Source organism: Saccostrea cucullata, unplaced genomic scaffold, assembly GCF_032062105.1.
Source record: "Saccostrea cucullata isolate Sc308-1 unplaced genomic scaffold, CSIRO_AGI_Scuc_v1 ctg4572, whole genome shotgun sequence".
In the NCBI taxonomy this organism is placed as follows: domain Eukaryota; kingdom Metazoa; phylum Mollusca; class Bivalvia; order Ostreida; family Ostreidae; genus Saccostrea; species Saccostrea cuccullata.
Window position 1 is genome coordinate 21,245 of NW_026922105.1, and position 22,177 is coordinate 43,421.

Here is a 22,177-nt window from a genome sequence, read left to right on the forward strand (position 1 = left end):
ATATTGGTGACCACCTTTAACAGAGATCCATTGACCTTGTCTACATGCCCCTTGGTACGTTGTCTTCCCTCCGCATAATGCTAAATAATATTGAGGTAGATCAGTAGTTTAAAATTACCGTAGTTGGACTTCAGTATGTCATATGCAGGTTCTTGTGAAGACACTGTGTACTGAAATATATATGGTTTTTTATGCCCCCGTAATCAAAGATTCGGGTGTCTGTTTGTCTGTTTTTCCGCATACTGTTGACTGGATGGAACTTTGGCTTTCATATTTCACAGGTGTAAACCTTGTGACAAGACTTTTCGTTAGGTATCACCCAATTTGACCGTTTGACCTGACCCTTGAGTTTGACCCACTTTTATCAGAAATTTTCTAACTTTAATCATAGCCATAAATTTTGAATATTTGAAGCAAGGGCTTTCATACTTCACATGTGTATTCAATGTGAAAAGACCTTTCATTGGGTATAAAAATATTTTACCTTTGACCTTGAACTTAGAGTTTGGCTACTTTTTGTACTAAGGCTTTCATATTTCACAGATGTATTCCTTTGGACAAGACCTTCTTTTGGATACTAACAATTTTGGACCTTTTGGTCTTGACCTTGGAGTATATCGTGCACTTGAGAAATTTCAACCCTCGCCATAAGCTGCCATACAGGGGCATCAGTGTTTCACAAACACATCTTGCTTCTAAAATACATTTTGTAAACAATTTCACCGTGGTTGATTATATAAGAACTGAAATAAGATAACCAGACAAGAACTAGTATAGAGTAGTTCCATTCAAATTTTATTTAGCATAGCCTTGGCTTTGAAAAGTATGATTTAGTTCACAATTTATTCAAATCCAAATCTTCATTTAAAAAAATATTTTTAACCCTGGGCCATACGCATCTATAACCATTTAAGTTGAGATTTTTTTTTCCAAGAAATGAATCCAACCATTAAAATTAAACTATTGTTTCAGAAGAAATATAATATCTATCATAATTAAGATTGAATTGCACACCATTCAAGAATTTGAATGGTTATTATGAATTTTGATTTTAATGTAGAGTTACTTTTTGCTTGTTTACGAAGGCGTGAGGACAACGAATATAACACTACAGCTAATATAAGATAGAATATAGAAAACTTTACCAGCACAACAACGAAATGAGATCCATCCATAGCCAGGGGAGCATCTATATCTATACGCCGTCTTGTCTCTATAAAAGAGGAAAAACAAAAATAATCATAAAATAAGCTCTGATCCTCTGACCATGCTTCCCCAAAAAATTCCTCTTTGTATGTTTGATAACAAGTTTTCAATAACTGTGTTAACAAGCAACTGGTCTTAAACAGTCTGATAATTTCACATATAGAACAGTGTTCGGCATATATCTATTATAATAGATATAACATTTTTGAAAAGAAGGTTAAACTTCAAGGTCAAAGTTTTAGGGTCAAAAATCATAGTATATGTAGAAAGGTCTTGTCATAGGTAATATACAAGAGCAATATGAAGGCCCTATCTTTTCCTCTTTCAAAAGGTATGACCAATTTAATTTAAAGTAATGTTACGTAGGGAAACGAGGACAATACTTATAGTGACTGCGATATAGTGAATACTTATAGTAATACTTATAGGGGGCAATTATATGAGGGTCTTTCATTAAGTAATGCAATATACAGTTTATCATTTCAAATGTAGAAGTTTTTTTTTTCTCAGTCAAAAACTTAAATCTATCAAAGAATTTTAAACTCCTTTTCCCTGAAAACTACGTTTTCGTAACCCAATTAAAAATCAGGGGTATATAGTGATGGGAGTGGCCGTCCTGTTACGCTTTGTTGTATCCATCTCTTAGCTGCAACTCTTCTTATACCACTGAATGAAATTTAATGAGACATTCGTAGAATTTTTGTTACATAGTGCCATTGTGCACCCTCCCTTTTACTTTTTGATCAGACACATATTTTGGGTTTCCTATAGCAATACATGGAAACTGCCATTCTTTCTTTAATATTGAAGGGTACTCATCTCTTATCCGCAACTCTTTCTATACATGTGTATCACTGAAAAAAGGAGATGGGTGAACATGACGAGAGATAAGCCCATAGCGCGACAAACATGAAGGTGAAAAATTAAATCTCAATTTTATCAAAATTTTCCTTAATATTTCACCTAACATAAGAGTATACTTTATGTAAAATCTCTACAACTTGCACAGATCTTATGAAAATTGAAATTATTTGCCTATGAAATATTATACACACACACGAAAGAGGACAAAACGAGTCATTTTTTCACACTGTAACACTATTTTACGTTATGAGTGGGTCTTCTCCATTTTTTTGAAAGGTAATCCTCAAAGTTTGCATAAAAACATACATATTTTGGAGCAATGACCCACTATACCTTTAAAATATAAGTTTATGACATAACTTAAGTCATATCACAAACATGATTTAAATGCCACATTTCATCAGGACTTGTGTAGCGTAGTGGTTAGCGTGATAGTCTCAATAGAGAATGCAACTCAGGATTTTTATTGCCAGGGTTCAAACCCAATGGATACCACATTATTTTTCTTTATAAAAGAATAAATTTTAACGAAAAATTTTCCTCAAAACTTTTTGTTTATCATGATTTTACAAAAATCAATGATGAGAACTTTACTCTAAATACTAAAATCACAATTTGAATATGATTTTTTATATCTGAAGCTTGTGGGTTTTTTTGCACGCTAAGTTCACCCATCTCCTTTAATGATACTTTCACTGATTCTTTAATACATAATATCATTATGCACCTCCTATTTTACTTTTTGATCGGACACATATTTCGGGTCTCCTAGAGTCAAACAAGAACTTCGCCATTATAATCATAAGGGAGGCGGAGTTATCATTAAGTGAGCTCAGTGCTCACAGTACCTCTAGTTCTAGTTTCCTACTTTCGCCACAAAGAAAATCATTTTTTGAAGTAAGCATGTTCACTACACTGAGCTGATAGATGATAAATTTGCCTCTATCAAGAAGATAAAAATGAAATCATATTTAAATACTGTGCTTCGTTACAAAAATTGCTGAAAAACTAGTGTAAAGATATCTCTTTGATATGTGGAAATAGTAGTCTTTTACGCTGTACAGTTTTCAAACGGATAAAGAAATTCAAAGTAAAAAAAAATAAAATAAAAGATCGCAGTCGAACTGGATATGATCGAATTCATCAGGGACACAAAACCATCTATGCTGTGAGCAACAAAATATCTGAAAATGCAAAATTTACCATCCCTTATGTACATTAAAATAAAGTCATTGCTAGCATACTGGTCAGAGTATCGTTTTTGAACGTGGGTAGGGGTGCAGCCAGAGAAAACATATTCAACTTATCTGGAAAAAACTTTCACAAGCAAGAAAGAGGGAAAATTGTCTAAATTCGAAAATTCTACTTCGTTTAGGAATTTAGGAGTTTAAAAATGTAATTATTTATTGGCCCTTATCGTCTATAGTCAAAAAACCTCCAAATATGAAACACATGCTGCAGATTTTGTGGCGTCTTTTATTTCAATTATGGTGTAATTGATATCATGGCCTTTCCGCACTGTATTTAAATTTTGCTTCTAGAAAGTGGTCTTCAAATATTTTTTATAAGAATAAAGTATGGTACCAGGTATACTCTTATTCTGTGTAACATGGACACCTTAAAAACTGAGACAAAAAAAGGTTTAAATTACTTAAGATGATTAATCGTGTGACTATTTGCACCTAAACTTCTGAAAATTCTCTGAATTTACAGCAGTCAGAATATAATTTGTACATATTCAGGTCGAAGTTATTTGACATATTCAAAAAAGAAAATTATGCGTAGGATGTTTTATAAGACATTACAAAAAAAAAATAAACCTTGGCCAGAATTGGACGATTTTTATTGACTCTCACAATAAATATTTATCTATTTGTCACAATACGATGTAAAACTCCAAAATGTTTAATTTTATATGTTTTGGAAGATCAACCAAATTAACTAGGTGCATAAAACAAATGCCTGCATGGAAATCTCGGGAGCTAAACGTAACAGTACTGTACAAAACTTTGAAATAAAAATTGAAACATTTCCTTCTAGAAAACCTTCCGCCACAAAATTTTGTAAAAACAATTTAATGTTTTTGTTTAGATTTTAAATGTGGGTTTTTATTGTGTATAATTTAATTGGCATAATGGAACCAACATACATTGTAAAAACCAAGAAAAGATACTTAAGTTTCAGTCTAAATGTCCTGACAAACGTCTTCTCAAAATCTCAGGATCAAACCTCCTCAAAAATACAATAGAATTTTGGTTAGGCATTGGCCTGAAATTACCTTGTTTTTGAGCATCTCCACCATTTTCCCCATTCACCACATTTTGTATAGTAAATCGTTGATGTCCGATATGCCTCCAACTCCACGTGACATCTGCAAAGACGAACAATTATAGTGATGAGGAAACTTAAGTTTCAATACAAATCTGGCCTAGATTTTTCTTTAAATATGAACATGATGATAGTTATGTAAGAAAATAAAAATTATGGCTTTCTGATGTGTTGAAATTCCATACAACACGATACAAAACTATGCGATAATTTTCATATAATATTTTAAATGGTGTGACCTCATGCATAGGCTTATGCACTTTCCAATATTTTTTTTCTTCGCAAGTTGCAAAACACATCAATTTTCAGTGAGTTTTCTTTCAGACAATATAGAAAACATGCATATCCCACGGTATTTTCAGATAATTGATTTCTCATAACGTTGTGTATATCATAATTAAAAATTGAAATAAACGATATCAGTGGACACTATTTTCGTACTTCAAATAACCCTGGTTGGGGTCGTTAAAGGGGCCATTTTAAGCCTTCAGCGTTTATGCAAATTATCGTACAAGCCAATTGCTTGATTACATCCTGAAATAATGAAGCAAGTTATGTTTGTGAAACACCGATGCCCCCGTATGGCAGCTTTTGCTGAAAGTCAAAGTTTCTCAAATATGCAAATCAAACTTCAGGGTCAAGGAAAATAGAAGAAAAATTTTTTCTTTAAAAAAGGACTTGTCTCCATAATTATATCTGTAAAATATAAAAATCCAAGTACACATTATTCAAAAGTTATGGCCAAAATTACACTTAAAATGTGGGTCTCCAGGCTCCAAGGTCAAGGGGTCAAATAAATAGTACCTAGGGGAAGGCATTGTCATTAGAAATATACATGTGAAATGTTAAGACCCTTGCGCCAACTGTTCAAAAGTTATGGCCGAGGTTAAGTTTTTTTTTAAATAGGTCAATCTCCAAGGTCAAAATGTCAATATTCATTTGTAAATATCTAAACAAAGGTTTTGTCAAAGGGAATTCATCTGTGAAATATCAAGGCTCTAATACTAACTCTTTAAAAGTTTTGGTCAAGGTAAAACCCTTTTTAAGTGGTTCAAACGCAAAGGTCAAGGTCAAAAATATTTATATTTTCAGAAAGGTCTTGTAACAATAAATTGAAATGTTAAATATAGAAACCTTAGTACCAACAGTTCAAAAGTTATCGCCAAGGCTAAAATTGACTTTGTTTTAGGAAAAGTCGGTCAAACTCTAATTAAGGTCAATTTCATTAGGTCAAATATGTTTGTACCCAAAAGAAATCGTGGCACAAAGAATACACATGTTATTGTTTTATGAATTTTTGAGCTTGAATACTAGGCAAATGCTCGATCTACTGAGTAATTCATTGATTAATAATTAGATTATTAAGTAATCAAAAAAGGAATTTCAGATGTAATATTGTATTGTCTCACTGATATTAAATGATTATGAAAACTCAACCTTTGAATGATCCTGTACATGTACAAGAACCATCAAAAACTTTTAAATTGTCAATTTATATGTATTACTTAATAATTTTTTACGCTGACTTATTTTATTTGTTTATATCAAATCCTTACCCCTGATATGAAATATCCAATAATGAAATCAAAAGAAGAACAATCAGTATCTTCCTCGCCATTTTGATCTGCGATCAAGAATGGCAGTTTTTACCGTCCTCCAAACTTCTTCCTGGATTTTAAATGCTACTGAATGCATCATGCATGCAGTTCGTTTGAGTGTAGATCAGACCTGTTAGCCCAAATTAGGCATTGGTATAAACATTTTTTATCATTCTTATTAAATTAGAAAATAATAACTAGACAGTATCAGTAGTGTAAACTACCGCTCTTCTTCAACTGAAATGTACCATTTGAGTTCATAAGATATATTTATAAAAAAAAAAATGGAATGGCCATAAAGCACATACAACCTGTACAAAACTATTCTAAAAATACGAGGATTTAAATTAAATCGTCAAATAATGGTGAATATCGGAGGTTACATTAACCTTGATGTTTGAAATACGTGTAATATGTCACTGAATCATGCTTATGAAACACTAAGTAGAGTTATCATCTTTAAATGTATCAAGCCATCCCAATTGACACTTTACACGAACTAAACAAAATTATTATTTTAATGGTATCAACAGTATTTTGTATAATGAAAAAAATTTCAAGGTTGCTTGCACATATTTTCATATTCTTTAACTTGGTCTTATATGACCCTATGTCACATTTTCGTCACCCGAAACATTTATAAAAGTAAACGGTTATTTTCATGGCAGATTTTTGGGACAAAGACCAGACAATAAATACTTTTTCAACGCTTTTTTACTTTGACATTTGACATACCATCCGGAGGAAAGATCTTTTTAGTATAAGCTACATATACTACTTTCTGATTTTCCAAATAAACTTTGTCTGAGAGATAGAGAAAGACAACTATTGTAAACTATGAAATTGCTCTCACCCAAACAGCTTCAAAAATACATAGTGTGCCATATTTAAGGACCCTCTTTATATTGCCGAAAGATTTTGTTTAGAATTTTTAAAAATACATTGTATATCGAATACAAAATATAAAAATGTTTTCTGCTTGAGATTAATGGTTGTCATTCTCCCCTTGGAAAAAAATAACTAAGAGAAACAAAGTATTGATAAAAGAAATGATGTTGTTTACTTAAATGGGGTATATCACATGCATATAAGAAATCAAATACTTGTCTTCGTTAAATATATTTTAAATAACATGAATTTAATTTGAACTATTTGCTCGCTAAAGTTGCGGAGTCGAATTGATCCTTAAGCCACGGGTTTGAACCTCAATGCATGACATGGAGACCGGAAAAGACAAAGATCCAGCGTCGCAATAGGTGTGTACCCCAAAAAGAACTCATACAGTTCAAAAACTGTAAAGTACAGGTCTAAATTTGCAGCCCTCCTTCGGCAAGTTGTGAATGAAACATATGGAGATAACAAACAGTATGTAACAAAAGTCCACAAAACAAAACGAAATATGAGCAGAGCAAACACTGACCTCCAAAACATCAGAAGTTGGATCAGGTGTCATGGAAGAGTGAGCATCCCCTGTCAACCAGTCACACCCGCGGTGTGCTCTTTGTCATGTGAAGGAAATAACGGAAAAATCCGTCGTCAATTTAGTGTTTAAATAATGGAATACAAATGGTTATGAAACGGCAGTCACCTTTTGACTCAATGATAAATGTATTTGCTGCCAAGGTCATTGTATCGACCTTATAACTTACGAAATGATGACTTGAAACGAGACAGCTGATATTCCTGTTTCATCAACTTGATTGTCAATAATTGACCTCGTTTTAGAAATTATTCATACTTAGAGCATGCTATTGCGTATCGAATCAACTGAAAGATATAAAATCCGTATGCAAGTGATGAAGGTGTATTTCTGCATAAGTAACGGAAGTTGACGACAGAAAAGTTTAAGTCATCACGTTTATTAAAGAGTTTGGATTTTAGATTACCATTAGCGTATTTTTCAAGTAAAATATCCAAATATAAAATAGATGTGTCAGATTGTGGTATCTTTTATCTCAAGCTCATCAGGATATATCATGTCGACATAACAATGGAAATAAATATATTTAAATGTGGAGTTGAGGGCCACAGCAAGTGTTTTCTTCTTTTCATGAATAAGAATAAAAAATTGTCGAAGAAATGCTTTAGTTAATAAATTAAAAAAATCGAACTTTGAGTTTCATGTTAGATTTTTACATTTAAGGTTAGGTACCACTTTAAATGCAGTACCATCATCACTACCATGACATTGGAACTCTTAAGTGTGTAGTGTATACTTATAGATAGTCATTTAATCATGTATTCTACTTCTCATTAAAGCTTCAGAAGTTTTGCGGAACAAAAATTTAAAACAACGGCTGCAACGATGTTGACCTTCAAAATTTGTTCCATGTTAACCCTCCAATAAGCAATTTAAGCTGAGAACTACCCGTAAATAGCCAAACTCTGTATAAATTGTCCTATTTCCATTACAGATCTTGATACAGTAAACGCTTAAGGATTTGTAATCGTTGCACCTGATTGCTTTCTGGCTACCTGCATGAACTTGACGACACGCAGCTTACAATGCATTTGTGTACATTTTACCGCATTAAATCTGTATTCAGTTGGTTATTGCCTGTATTGCCTTGCATGTACAATAAATGTAAAGACAATGATAATTTACGATTGCTTTATTTAGTATGCAACAATAGACTAAGTTTTTAGAACTTGTGCCCAATCCCATTGTATATATTTAATGCAATAAAATATGTTCAAATGTACAATCAATGTCAAATTTCGTTGGTAACACAATTTCTCCTGCCATTAAAAAAAAGTACACAGTGGTTATTTTTTTTTTATCTCGACTGTATAGTGCCCATGTATAATAGCAATATACAAGAAATGTGAAAGCTGAATCCAACAATGACATGCCGGGGGGTATTGTTTTGGAAAGTACAAACGTACAAAAAGGCAAAAAAGAATAAAAGGGGCCTTATTAAGTACCTGTTCATATTCTTTTGTAGCTAAAAAGATACATGTATGAGCCAATATGTATCGACAAACTTCTTAAATGAATAATTCTGGAAAAAAAATATCTGCAATCAGGTAAACAGTATAAAGGAAGTATGTTTTTGGACAAGGAATAGATAAATCGACCCCAAATACCAACGTTTGCACAAACTGACTCTGGTAACATGCAACAATACGCAAATCTATATATCCCCGATGTTTCAGATAAAATGTATAAGCAACTAACATTATTTATCTGCTTAAAGGTATCATTTAATTTTGAAATTTTTCATGCAAATACAAGTCCTTTTTCTCTATTCCAGCAATACTTTATTTGTTAGGAATTCAGTTATCGGGTAGGCATGTAGTACTATGTTTTCCATAGTATTCTATATACTATATAGAATACTATAGAAGACATATTACTACATGCTTGTGCCTCCTCATAAATAACATCATCTGATGAACTTTTCATGTTTGATTGTGCCCTCCAAAGTAAAATTGCTTACAAAGATGAAAAAATGAGTATAAACACATAAAATAAGTAACTTATTTAATAGATTTGTTTACCCTATAATTCAAAAATAAATATGATCAGTGACTGTACACATTTCTTATGCAACGTCTATTTATGAATAGATTACTCTAAATACATGATTGTGCTTTTTAAAGTAAACAATGCACCTTTAGAATGCAATTTTTTTTCTGCAACAAAAACATGCCAAATAACGCACAATTTATAAACAACGGACGAGGCAAACAGGTATTATTTTCTAATTATTTTACAACAATCTTGTCTACAAAGCATCACATGGATTCTTTATGCATAAGTATTTCTTAATATATTGAGACATTGTAAAGACAATGATAATTTACGATTGCTTTATTTACATGTTTCTTTAGTATGCAACAATAGACTATATAATTTGGCATAGTGATCCTATCGAATTACCTGAGCGCAAGCGATCATTGGTCTATTTTCACTGTTTTATCGGGAATCAAAAGGCATGCTCAAATAAATTTTTTTAAAATAATATTTAGCCATAATACATATCCCTTAATATTTTCTTTGTTGTCCTCGTTCTTTAACCTGTCCAAATACTTATACCAGTTCAATAGAAAATCGTTGAATTAGTCATTCGAGTCCGAATAATTCTGATGTATTCCACAAAAAAAATTCATAGATAAGTATTGTATATTTTTATTTTTTAAAAGTATTTCTAGATCTTTTTTTTCTTTTTTCTTTTATAACAGAAAAATCCACAAATATGGATTGATAAGATTTGCATGGACCACGATACTCCAATAAATCATACTGTTTCCCCCCTTAAAACTTTATTTTTTTTAATGTATATGCCTTTGAGAAATTCAATTCAAATCAATTTCTTTCTTGATTTAGAAATAAATGTTTTTAAATTTAGTGTGAGTTATTGGTTAGCTAGTGCGCTTCATAAAATATGCCTACGTGACAAGTCTTTAACTTTTTAAATTAGATAAGATTTCGATCTTTCGATGCTGAGTCGGCAACGACAAATAAAATCAGTGTACGATCCTAAAAGAATTGAAGGGAAATCCCCTTGGTTTTCAAGTTATTCATGTTGGTTACTAGAATTTGAATTTTCATTGATTTATGTCAGTCAACACTTAAAAATGACATTAAGGTTTCTTCAAAGGTCAACATGTCCAAAAATTTATTTTTACAATAGCCCCAAAACAATGTGGGGTATGAAGTTAAAACTTTTACAGTTTATAAAATTATCATTGATTAACAGAATGAAAGTATCTCTTGATAAAAAGAATACATGGAAAAAACGTTAATTGAGAAAAATTATTCTTAAAAAATGCATATATTTTCAAAAAATACACTTAATTAATTCCGCGCTCTTAGTGAAAACCATTATTGCAGAAACAAAATATGTTTATCAATGAAGGGCAAGTTGGACTTGGATAGCCTCTGGAAAGTTATTTTACCTGTTTATTTTGTCCAAATGTTAAGACTTGAAAGTGAAAGTACATTGCAAATGGAGTATTTTATAGGGGTCTTGTCTTTATACATGTCATGCTTTCAATAACAGTCTTTCAGAGACCATTCACGTCCAACTTGCCCTTCAATGATAAACATATATTATTTCTGCAATGATGGTTTTCACAAAAAAGACAGAATTAAGCAGGTGCATTTTTCTTTCAATATGCACATTTTCTGATACAATTTTTCTCAAAAAATATCTTTTTAAAAATATTTTTTATCAAGCGATACTTTCTATTTATTAATCAATGATATATTTATAAACTGTAAACGTTTTGACTTTATCCCACACATAGTTTTGGAGCTATTGTAAAAATAATTTTTTAGTCATGTTGACCTTTAACGAAACCTTAAAGAAATGCATCAAATTCAATTTATTTACAGTGCCAATAAAACAGTTTATAAATTTGTAAATGGATACAAGAATATTGCCTTTACAAAGTTTTTTGCGATATTTCTGAATAACACAATGCAAAGTGATTAATTTAAAAAAAAACTCTCTACATCATTGGATAATATAATTTCGAATAAAATGCAACTACTATGAATGAGTGTCCTATGAGACTGTGGCGTGATCAAACTTGAATCATCCGAATATGAGAAGTTAGGTTGATAATCCAATATTTATATTTGTGTTTTTCGAATAACCTAACTGCGAAAATGACTCGAATCCCATTTTTTGTGTATACTCACGTGTAGAACTATACAGGGAGAAATTCGCGAAAAAAGTGACGACACAATAAGGCCACAGAGACGTAGATAAAATTGTAACAAAAAAGTGCAGCGAGAAATTTAAACATTGAGTATAATTTGGAACTGGTAAACATGTAAATGTAAATACAGTGAAACCTGTCTTATCTGACATGCACTGGGAGACAAATTTTGTGTCGAAATAGACAGGGTGTCGGATTGCTCAGTGTTAAAATCATGGAAAATAGTAAAATGGGAAAGAAATTTGACGTCGGAATTTACAGTGTGTCGGATTATTCAGGTGTCGGATTAGACAGTTTTCACGGTATAAGGATTGTTTTCAAGTTTTGTGTTTTTTATTGGTGTCAGTGTAAATCACAAAGTCTAGCACGTAGGCATATTTTATCATGAAATGCTAGTGCGCTTCATGAAATATGCCTACACGACAAGTCTGTGTGATTTTTACACAATAACTCACACAAATCTAATAAAATTCCTTAAATGAATGTTGCTGTGGTTAATATCAACAATATATTCAAGAACTGGTGTAAATCAGTTATGGATACTTTAAAACATTCCAAGGAACCTCTGGACAGGTAAAAGGAGGTAAATTACTGACAAACAAGTTGGTGAAACAAGAATATAAGCGGTCTCGTTTTAAAATCATCATTTCGTAAGTTGTATGGTCGATACAATGACCTTGTCAGCAAATTCAATTTATCATTGAGTCAAATGCTGACTGACGTTTTTCATACTAATCGTTAGTCCATTATTTATACAATGAATTGACGATGGATTTTTCCGCTATTTCCTGATCATGACAAGGAGCACACGGCAGGTGTGACCGGTCGGCAAGGGATGCTCACTCCTCCATGGTACCTGAACCCACCTCTGATGTTTTGGAGGTCTGTGTTTGCTCTACTCCTATTTTGTATTGTTTTATGGATTTTTGATCTTGAATACTGTTCGTTATCTCCATATCTTTCATATACTTAATAATGAAGGGGTCCTTTTCTGCAAAAGAAATGTGAGAGATTCCCCCGGAAGGAAATCCTAATCTAGTATCCCAGGGGAAAGATGACTATTGGGGAAATCTTACTCTGCGACACCGGTTGTCAGGCAAGAGAGAGAGAGACCTGGCCCCAAAACCATAAACTGAGAACAGACTTAAGTCAAAATTTTGATTTTTAATATCTCCAGTTTCATTCAATGTATTAGCTTAAAAATGTGCAAGTGTGCAAAACACTTCCATTCAAACATATGATGAAAATTTTATTTATTATAAAAGTTATTTCAGAAGTTATATCGATTTGAAATTTTGACATAAGTCTGTTCTCAGTTTATGGTCTTGTGGCCTGTTAAAGGTCTCTTTAAATAGCAAAGAAATATAAGAACGACTGAGATTGTAAGAATTTAAATTTCTTTTGGAAGGTAGCATTGATGCATGCATGTTCTGCGCAGTATCACATACCTTCTCGTATATTCTTATTGATTGCATTAAAACGGACAAGGTGCCCTACGATGGGCAACTGGTCAATATGGACAGTACGCTTGCTAGCAATTTTCTTTGCTGCATCAAGAATAGAGTCCAAATATCTCAATTTCAAAAAGGGCTACGAGTACGTTTACCGTTATGAAGGTCACACCTCCATCAAAGATCTTGGAAAGTTCATTATTAAAGCAAAGGTAAGATAGACTTCATAATCTCTATAACATACTTAACCTGTACGCATATAGATCTCGTTACATCTATTAACACTAAATTGAACTTAAATCACCTATATCCCGTTACGTCAGAGCAACCGCTTACTACCTTCAGATATTTCTATGCAAGTATCACTTTTATGATACTGTGGTTTCATCAATATTCGTTGAGCACCAATTTTCGTGGATTTCGTTGTTGAGCAGATCCACGAATTCAAATGTTCATTGAAATACGAAATATGACATTTATTTGTATTGGCAATGCTTTTGTCCACGAAATTACGTATCCTCGAAAACGTCTGTTTTACAAAATCCACGAAAATTGATGCCAACGAAAATTGATGAAACCACAGTATGTAGAGAAAACGAACAGTATTGAAGTTCATAAGTCCATTTAAGCAATACAATGTATATATCAGGACCAGAGAAAACACGGACCTCTAAATTATCAAAGGTGGAATCAGGTACCATAAAGGAGTGATAATCTCCTGCCGACCGGTTACACCTATCGTGTGTTCCTTGTCATGAAAAAAATGGAAATCAGTGTTTAAATTATGGCCTAAAAATTAGTCAGTCAGCATTTGACTTAAAGAGGAGTTTCAGATGCATTGTAAAATATCCAAAGCATAATTGCTGATATGTCTTATATATTTAGATGTAAGGGATTTTAAAGATAATACATGTGTACTTTTCTTTCCTTATCAGATTGAATAACTGAAAATAGAAATGGAAACTGAGTTGGAAATCTAGCGGGAATTATATACAACAGCGTATGAAAAAAATCACTTTTTCTGCTTCTCAATTAGTATAGAACAATTAATTTGGTTTTAAAAAATATACAATCATGGGCTTGAGGTATTTTCAAATATAAGTGAAATCAATAACAAAACTCAAGAATTTTAAAATATACCCAAAAAATATGATTTTCCAAAAAATCTACAATTATGTAAGCTTTTTTAAAGCTTCCAATCTTAGTTCAAATTTGAGCCAAAAAAAGTCATAAAAATTATTTTCTTGACAAACAAGTTGATGAAACAAGAATATCAGCAGTCTCGTTTAAAGACATAATTTCGTTCTATGACCGATTTCAATGACCTTGTCAGCAAATACAATTTATCATCGAGTCAAATGCTGACTGACATATTTCATCCTAATTGTTAGTCCATTATTTATACACAGAATTGACGACAGATTTTCTCGTTATTTCCTGATCATGACAAGGAGCACAAGGCGGTTGTGACCGGTCGAAGGGAATGTTCACTCCTCCATGGCACCTAATCCCACCTCAGATGTTTTTGAGGTCCGTGCCTGCTCCTATTTTGTATTGTTTTATGTACTTTTGATCTTGAATACTGTTCGTTATCTCCATATGTTTAATTGATATTCTTGTTTCAACAACCTGTTTGTCAATAGCTTGCTTCATTTTAAATTTTTTTCCTCACACACAAATGGTTCACCTGCAATGTCCAGAATTATAACTACGCTTATATGAGTGAAATTATTAAAAACGATACTAGTACTTTTGGATTTCCAATCCCTTTTAGCTGACAAAAAAACCTGTTTCGAAGATACAAATGGGCCCTTTTTTATAGACCTGGTTGATGAAATCATTAGCCAGGGGTTTCATGTCAGATGAAAAGAAAATTACTACTACCACTTGTCAAGGGCTCATGTTCTGAATTCTGGTCCAGAGTCTCCTAACTATAGTTCAACAACACAGTGTTGCTTCATTGTACCGTTCTTGACTGCATAGAGACTTTGGATACGTAAGGCAAACATGTTGTCTTTGATATTCAAAAAAGAAAATTGATGTTACGGATATTTACATTACCTCGTTTGAAGTCGGCATTTCGTAAATTCTATGGTCCTTATAATGGACTTGTTAGCGAATATAACCTATCATTGGATCTTATTTTGGTTGATTTGTTTCATAGCCATTGTTGGGCCTTTGTTTTATGCTAAAATTGATTACGGAACATTCTGTCTACTTGATCAAGGGCATTTGACATGGGACTTACGGTGTGGCTGGTTCACGGCGGATACTTACTCTTCCTCAACCCTAACAAAAAGTACAAATGCTTACTTTAGTTTTTACTATAGTAATTCAAAGTTCAGGTATTTTTGTTATGGATTTCATATTGTTATATTGTATGGTCTTCAATTTATACATGCACATTTTTCATTGAAATATAACACTTTCTTGTATTTTTAATCCCCCTCCCCAATTTTCATTATGGTTTCAGACATTTTAAACTTTGAAATCTCAAGAAAGTTTGAGTGTAAATAAAAGTATTTACCTAAAGGGGCCGACTGGGGTTTTATTGCTTGAAAATTACGATAGAGAAACTTTTTTATTTTTTAATACCATATATAACTTACATTGACTTCAGTGTACATGAAAAGTTTGGGGAAAATCTACCGTCCAGATATTCTTTATTGACCGTCTAAAAATAAGGTACATTTACTATAGGATTATATGGGATAGTGCCAATTCTTCGCACTTCAGAGCAAACTATGCAAATACTGCAATATACTTTTTGCTCTAACTATATTACTAGTATATGATGAGTAGTACTATATTGTACTTTATATGTAAGAACCGCAAAATTCTACAGCTTTGTTTGCAGAGTGGGCATCTCAAAAAGCCAAAAAATAATGAATTTCCTTGTATTTATCGAGTACTACAAATATATGACGCAAACACCTGATTTATACAAAAAGTAATAAATATGATGAAGAGATTATCAAATTACAATGTTTTAGATGAAGGATATGGAGATAACGAACAGTATTCAATCTCAAAGTCCATAAAACAATAAAAAACAAGAGTAGAGCAAACACGGACCTCTGAAGCATCAGAAGTGGGATCAGGTGCCATGGAGGAGTGAGCATCCCCTGCTGACCAGTCACACCCGCTCTGTGCTCCTTGTCATGATCAGGAAATAACAGAAATATCCGTCGTCAGTTCAGTGTATAAATGGACTAATAATTGGTATGAAAAACGTCAGTCATCATTTGACGCAATGATAAATTGTATTCGTTGACAAAGTCAATGTGTCGACCATAGAACTTACGAAATGATGACTTTAAACGAGACTGCTGATATTCTTGTTTCATCAACTTGCTTGTCAGTAATTTAACTCGTTTTAGAAATTGTTCATACGTAGAGCATGCTCGTGCGTATCGAATCAACTGAGATATATACACTCCGTATGCAGGTGGTGAAGGTATATTGCTTCATAAGTAAGGAAAGTTGGCGATAGAAAAGTTAAAGTCGCCACGTTCATCATATAACTTGGTTGTTAGGTTACCATTAACGTCTTTTTCAAGTAAAATACCCAAGTATGAAACAGATGTGTCAGACTCTGTGGTATGTTTTATCTCAAGCTCTTCTGGGAATGGAAATTACCATTGTTAATTGACAATACGTCGTCGATATATCTGAAGATCGAGTTGAAGGCCAAAGCCAGTGTTTTCTTTTTTTCACGCATAAGATTTTGCATAAATTCTGCTTCATATTAATGCAAAAATAGGTCTGCTAATAACGGAGCGCAATTGGTACCCATGCATTGGATTTCCAATAGATTATTGGAATACCTGGTCTCCAAAAACCACATAGATACTGTCAATCAGAAACTCAAGCATCTTCTTGATGTCAATCAGAATCTTTTTAAACAAAATAATTTTGCAAATGACCAATGACCAGGTTTACTAAGTAAATTTACGAGTTCCATTTTTATTAAAAAAGCGGCTGTCAATGATATCAAAAAGCCTGGATTTTAATTTATCTTGGGGAATAGTTATGTATAAAGTTGAGAAGTCGTAAGTTTTTAAGCTGTTGATTTTAATAAAATCTTGTGATTTCAAATTGTCTCGTTCATTGAACACAGAAGGATAGATGGTTTTCATTTTGCCACTCAGTCTTCTAATACGCGACTTTAAATTTCAAGAGCATATATTTATTAATTTTTCTTTTATAACATTTTTGTTCCCCCTTGTTTTTTATGAGCGTCACGTTCTAACGTCAAAAATACACGATTACTAGGTCAATTTACCTATCCCTTAAAAAATCGGTTTCAAAATCAATCACTAAGTACTTAAAATTGTAATAATTTTTTTTAATTTTGTTAAGTTTTAAATAATTAAGCGAAAAAAGATGGTTTAAAACAGTAAATACGCTTCATTTTTTTTTATGATGCGCGAAATATTGCGCAATGGAAACCCCAACTGCCCCCTTACGTTAACTATGATAAACCATAATTAACTATAGATAGTTTTAATCATGGAACATGTTTATGTTCGTAGAATTGTATTTTTAGTAGTTTTAATCAGATCGATCAATGTTTGTTATTAATGTATATTCAGTTATTATCCAAAAGAATTGGCACTCTTGATATATATTTAAAAGAAAGAGTGACATTTTATTTCCTAGGTTCTCCTCTCATGCTGACGTATTAGACCTGTTATTTGTCGTTAGCTTTCCGCCTTTGTAGAACATACTCTTGCCTATAGAATCAATTGGGAGACAAACTTCATATGCAGGTGATAATGGTATATTACTGCATAAATAAAGTTGTCAATTTAAAAAAAATGGAATTTCTCCTTCCCCTTCGCAGGCGTTAGCACGATTTTTACTACTTAAAAGATAAAAGTTGACAATGGAAAAGTTGAAAGTTGAAGTCATCTCAATTATCACATCTAAGTTGTTAGTTGGCCCTTATCGTTTAAAGTAAGTAAAACATCCAAGTATGAAACAGATGTGGAAGATTCTGTGGTATTTTTTATTTGAAGTTCATAGGGATGTATTGAATCGACATATGAATTAAAGTAACTATATTGTTAATTGATATATTGCATCGTCGATATATCAAAATATCGATTTAAGGTCACGGCAAGTGTTTTCTTCTCATGTAGAAGTTTCTAAATAAATCCTGCTTCACAGATCTTATTAAAAAAGAAAGGATTAGCCAATAAAGGAACACAATCGGTTTGATGGAAGATCTGGGGCTCGTAACATAAAGCTTGCTAAGTTTTTGACTTAAGTAGGGTCGTAAGTACAGTTTAGGCATAATCTTAGGACCTGACTAAGTACTACTTAAGTATGTTTTAAACCGTAACATAAAACGAACTTAGGTAGGTCTTACCTAAGTCAAAGTTATGTTAAAAATATTTCATATGAGTCAACCTATGGTTTTTGATTTTATATAGATATATTGCTAAAAGTGACCCAGTTAAGCTTTAATTAATCACATATTAAAGTTTACGTCCTTACCTATCGGTTTAAGTTATGTTAGATTAGATTTCGTATTAAAATCATAACTATGTAATAAATTTTTCGGAATGTTTTAAAACAAACTAGAGGTACTGTGAGCGATGAGCTCACTAAATGATACCCCCCCCCCCCGCCTCCATATAGTTATAATGGCAAAGTCCATGTTTTGCTGTGGCCAGAAAACCCAAAATATGTGTCGGATCAAAAAGTAAAATAGGACTGAGGTACAATGTACACAGTGGCAATATGTAATAAAGATTCTGTGAAAGTCTCATAGAATTTCATTCAGTGGTATAAGAGGAGTTGCGGATAAGAGATGGGTACCTAAAACGTAACAGACGGACGGACGGACAGACAGACGGACGGACGGAATTAACGATTACTATATACCCTCCCGCTTTTCAAGCGGGGGGTATAATAACATACGGTCAGAAAGTGGAGATTTGTGGCTCATTGTAAATGTTCACGACAATTGTTTTATCACCTGAGATGTTTTCAGTTTCCCTTTTGTAACTCTTTTGTTTTGACAAATGTTCACTTACCCTGTTATTATCGCAGACAAGAAAAGATAATCGGTCGCCTATCCACTTCAAATTGAAACTCTAAAAAGTTCAATACATTTTGAATCCCCGCTATGTATCAGGCTATGTATGTCAAAAGCCAAAACTGCAGAAGTTTTATGATATACTCATTTGCAAGTTAATCAAGGATACAAAAAACAAATTCGGGATATTTTTTCGTATGTCTCCATCTATCAGCAATTCTCTCTCTCTCTCTCTCTCTCTCTCTCTCTCTCTCTAATTGTAGTGAGCCCTGTCTAAATCCGCACTTGTCGCGTTCTACATTTATTCTACTTTACAGATACCTTTTCTAATATTAGTAATAATTAGTATTTACATGTACGTTGTGTTGGGAGTGATATTGGAGTCAGTGATCACCCCCCCCCCCCAGCGAAAAAATAAAATTCTTAAATCAGCGTCAAACCGAGATAATTATTATACCCACCGCTTGAAAAGCGGGAGGGTATCTAGTAATCGTTAATTCCGTCCGTCTGTACGTCTGTCCGTCCGTCTGTCTGTCTGTCCGTCCGTCCGTCTGTTACGCTTTGGGGTACCCATCTCTTATCCGCAACTCCTCTCATACCACTGAATGAAATTTGATGCAACTTTCACAGAATCTTTATTACATATTTACGGAAGCCCATTTAGGACCTATCAAAAATATTTTTGAATTCGTTATAACGATTTTTAGAATTCGTTATAACGAATTTAATTTGTTATAACAAATTTTTAGAATTCGTTATAACGAATTTAATTTGTTTTAACAGCCTTTTAGAATTCGTTATAACGAATTTAATTTGTTATTACAGCCTTTTAAAATACGTTATAACGAATTAAATTTGTTATTACAGATTCATTGAATTCGTTATAACGAATTTAATTTGTTATTACAGATTTATTGAATTCGTTATAACGAATTTAATCTGTTATTACAGATTTGTTGAATTCGTTATAACCAGTTCAACGAATTTGGTTATAACGAATTCAACAAATCTGTAATAACAGATTAAATTCGTTATAACGAATTCAATAAATCTGTAATAACAGATTAAATTCGTAATAACGAATTCAATGAATCTGTTATAACAAATTAAATTCGTTATTACGAATTCAATAAATCTGTTAAAATAAATTAAATTCGTTATAACGAATTCAATAAATCTGTTATAACAAATTTAATTCGTTATTACGAATTCTTAAAAATCGTTATAACGAATTCAAAAATATTTTTTGATAGGTCCTAAATGGGCTTCCGTACATATTGCCATTGTGCACCTCCTATTTTACTTTTTGATCCGACACATATTTTGGGTTTCCCGGCCACAGAAAAACGTGGACTTTTTCACCAGTTATAACCATATGGGAGGCGGGGGGTATCATTTAGTGAGCTCATCGCTCACAGTACCTCTAGTTTTCTTTAATTCATAATATGAATAGAGGAATGTTTTAACATCGAAAGTCAACATTAAATAATTATTCTAAATATATGTACAAGAAAGTTAAGATATACTTAAGTCACCTCTACCGGCCGCCTAAGTTTTGCTAAGATTGCCAAAACTTAGTACGGGTCTTAAGTTTTAGACTGTACTTAAGTCCTACTTAAGCACGGTCTTAGAGTTAAGTAGCCTTTATGTTACGACCCCCAGGTCTTCGTAGACTACATTATATTTCATTATCACCTGCATAAAGGGTTTATGTCTTCCAGTTGATTCAAAACACGAGATGTCCTGTTATATCGTAGCCAAGGAAGATTGCTGACGAATAACAGGTACCTTTTACCATTCTTTGGAAAGAAGGGGAAACCGGAAGAAAAAATTCACAATTTACCTGAAAACCTTTGACAAATAATATGAACAAAAAGAGGAAAATTGTATAGTTGTTCACCAGTATGTTCAAGTTTATATCAGTTAAGCGACAACCATTTGATTCCAAGGCGGATAAGAGAGGCGCGGGTAGGTTTTTCAAAAAAAAAAAAAATAAATAAATAATACAGTATCCTGAGTTAGTGTGCTATTCTTTATGTGTTGTACATCAGATGTTTCTAAAAAAAAATTCTCTAAAGAAGTTTTAGAAAATCTGAAATCGCCAATTTAATCAAAAGTCAGTAATATCAAAACGTACGACTTTTGTACACTCTATACAAGCATTCTTCGCGACAAATTTAAAACAATACAATTTTAAACCACAGACAACTGCTTCCTCAATAAAAATGGAAGCTGGAAACTTTAGTATCTTTTCATATGTCATTAACGAAAATGACCTTGATAAAAATCATAATGATCCTACCTTAAAATATCCTGAAGTTTATATTAAAAGGAAGCTGGAGTTCCTTATTGACGCCGTTTTGTAGTCTTTAGAAACCAGATCTTCCATCAAAATTTTGAATTTCGATGGGCACTAATTTTGCTCCATTTATGGCGATCTGATTTTATATTTCTATGAAGCAATAATTCAATATATTTTAAATGAAACTCTACACGAGAAGAAAACACTTGTTTTTTTTGTATTAAAAAAAAACAAGGGGTCATTATTCTACAATGCACACGGAGAAAACGATCCCAAGGCAATAATCTTTACAATATAGTGGGTCATTTTTCCACGTAAGATATCGACCAGTGAGTCAAATTTCTTCGTAGAAAAATGACCCCCGGTCGATATTCTATGGGGGTCACTTTTCGTTGTTACACCACGACTGTGTCTGGTTTGGAAGTTTTACTGACTGTGCACAATGATGGCTAAATTACAACTATATTGCATGAGAAAAAAGTGAACTTTTCTTGTTTGTAAAGTAACATTCTGCTATTACCTCTACTTGCATATGGCATGGCGTGTAAAACATTGCATTATTAACCTTTTTGTTATTCCTTTTCGTAAAATTCTGTTTTACTTATTCTAAAAACATATCATTCATGTTCGATGAAATGTGATGGTGATTCATATTTGATAATTTTGTTGTTCCTATTCGATAATCTTGTTTAAAGTCAGCATTACTTTTTTT

General features: G+C 32.5%; 1 long non-coding RNA gene across 1 annotated transcript; it reads right to left on the bottom strand.

The window, feature by feature from the left end:
- Positions 1 to 1,149: 1,149 nt before the first annotated feature.
- Positions 1,150 to 6,045, bottom strand: LOC134261185 (uncharacterized). The gene is made up of 3 exons (XR_009990761.1): positions 5,955 to 6,045; positions 4,349 to 4,441; positions 1,150 to 1,213 (listed from the first exon to the last, which is right to left on the bottom strand). It is a non-coding gene; the product is annotated as an uncharacterized LOC134261185 (long non-coding RNA).
- Positions 6,046 to 22,177: the final 16,132 nt, after the last annotated feature.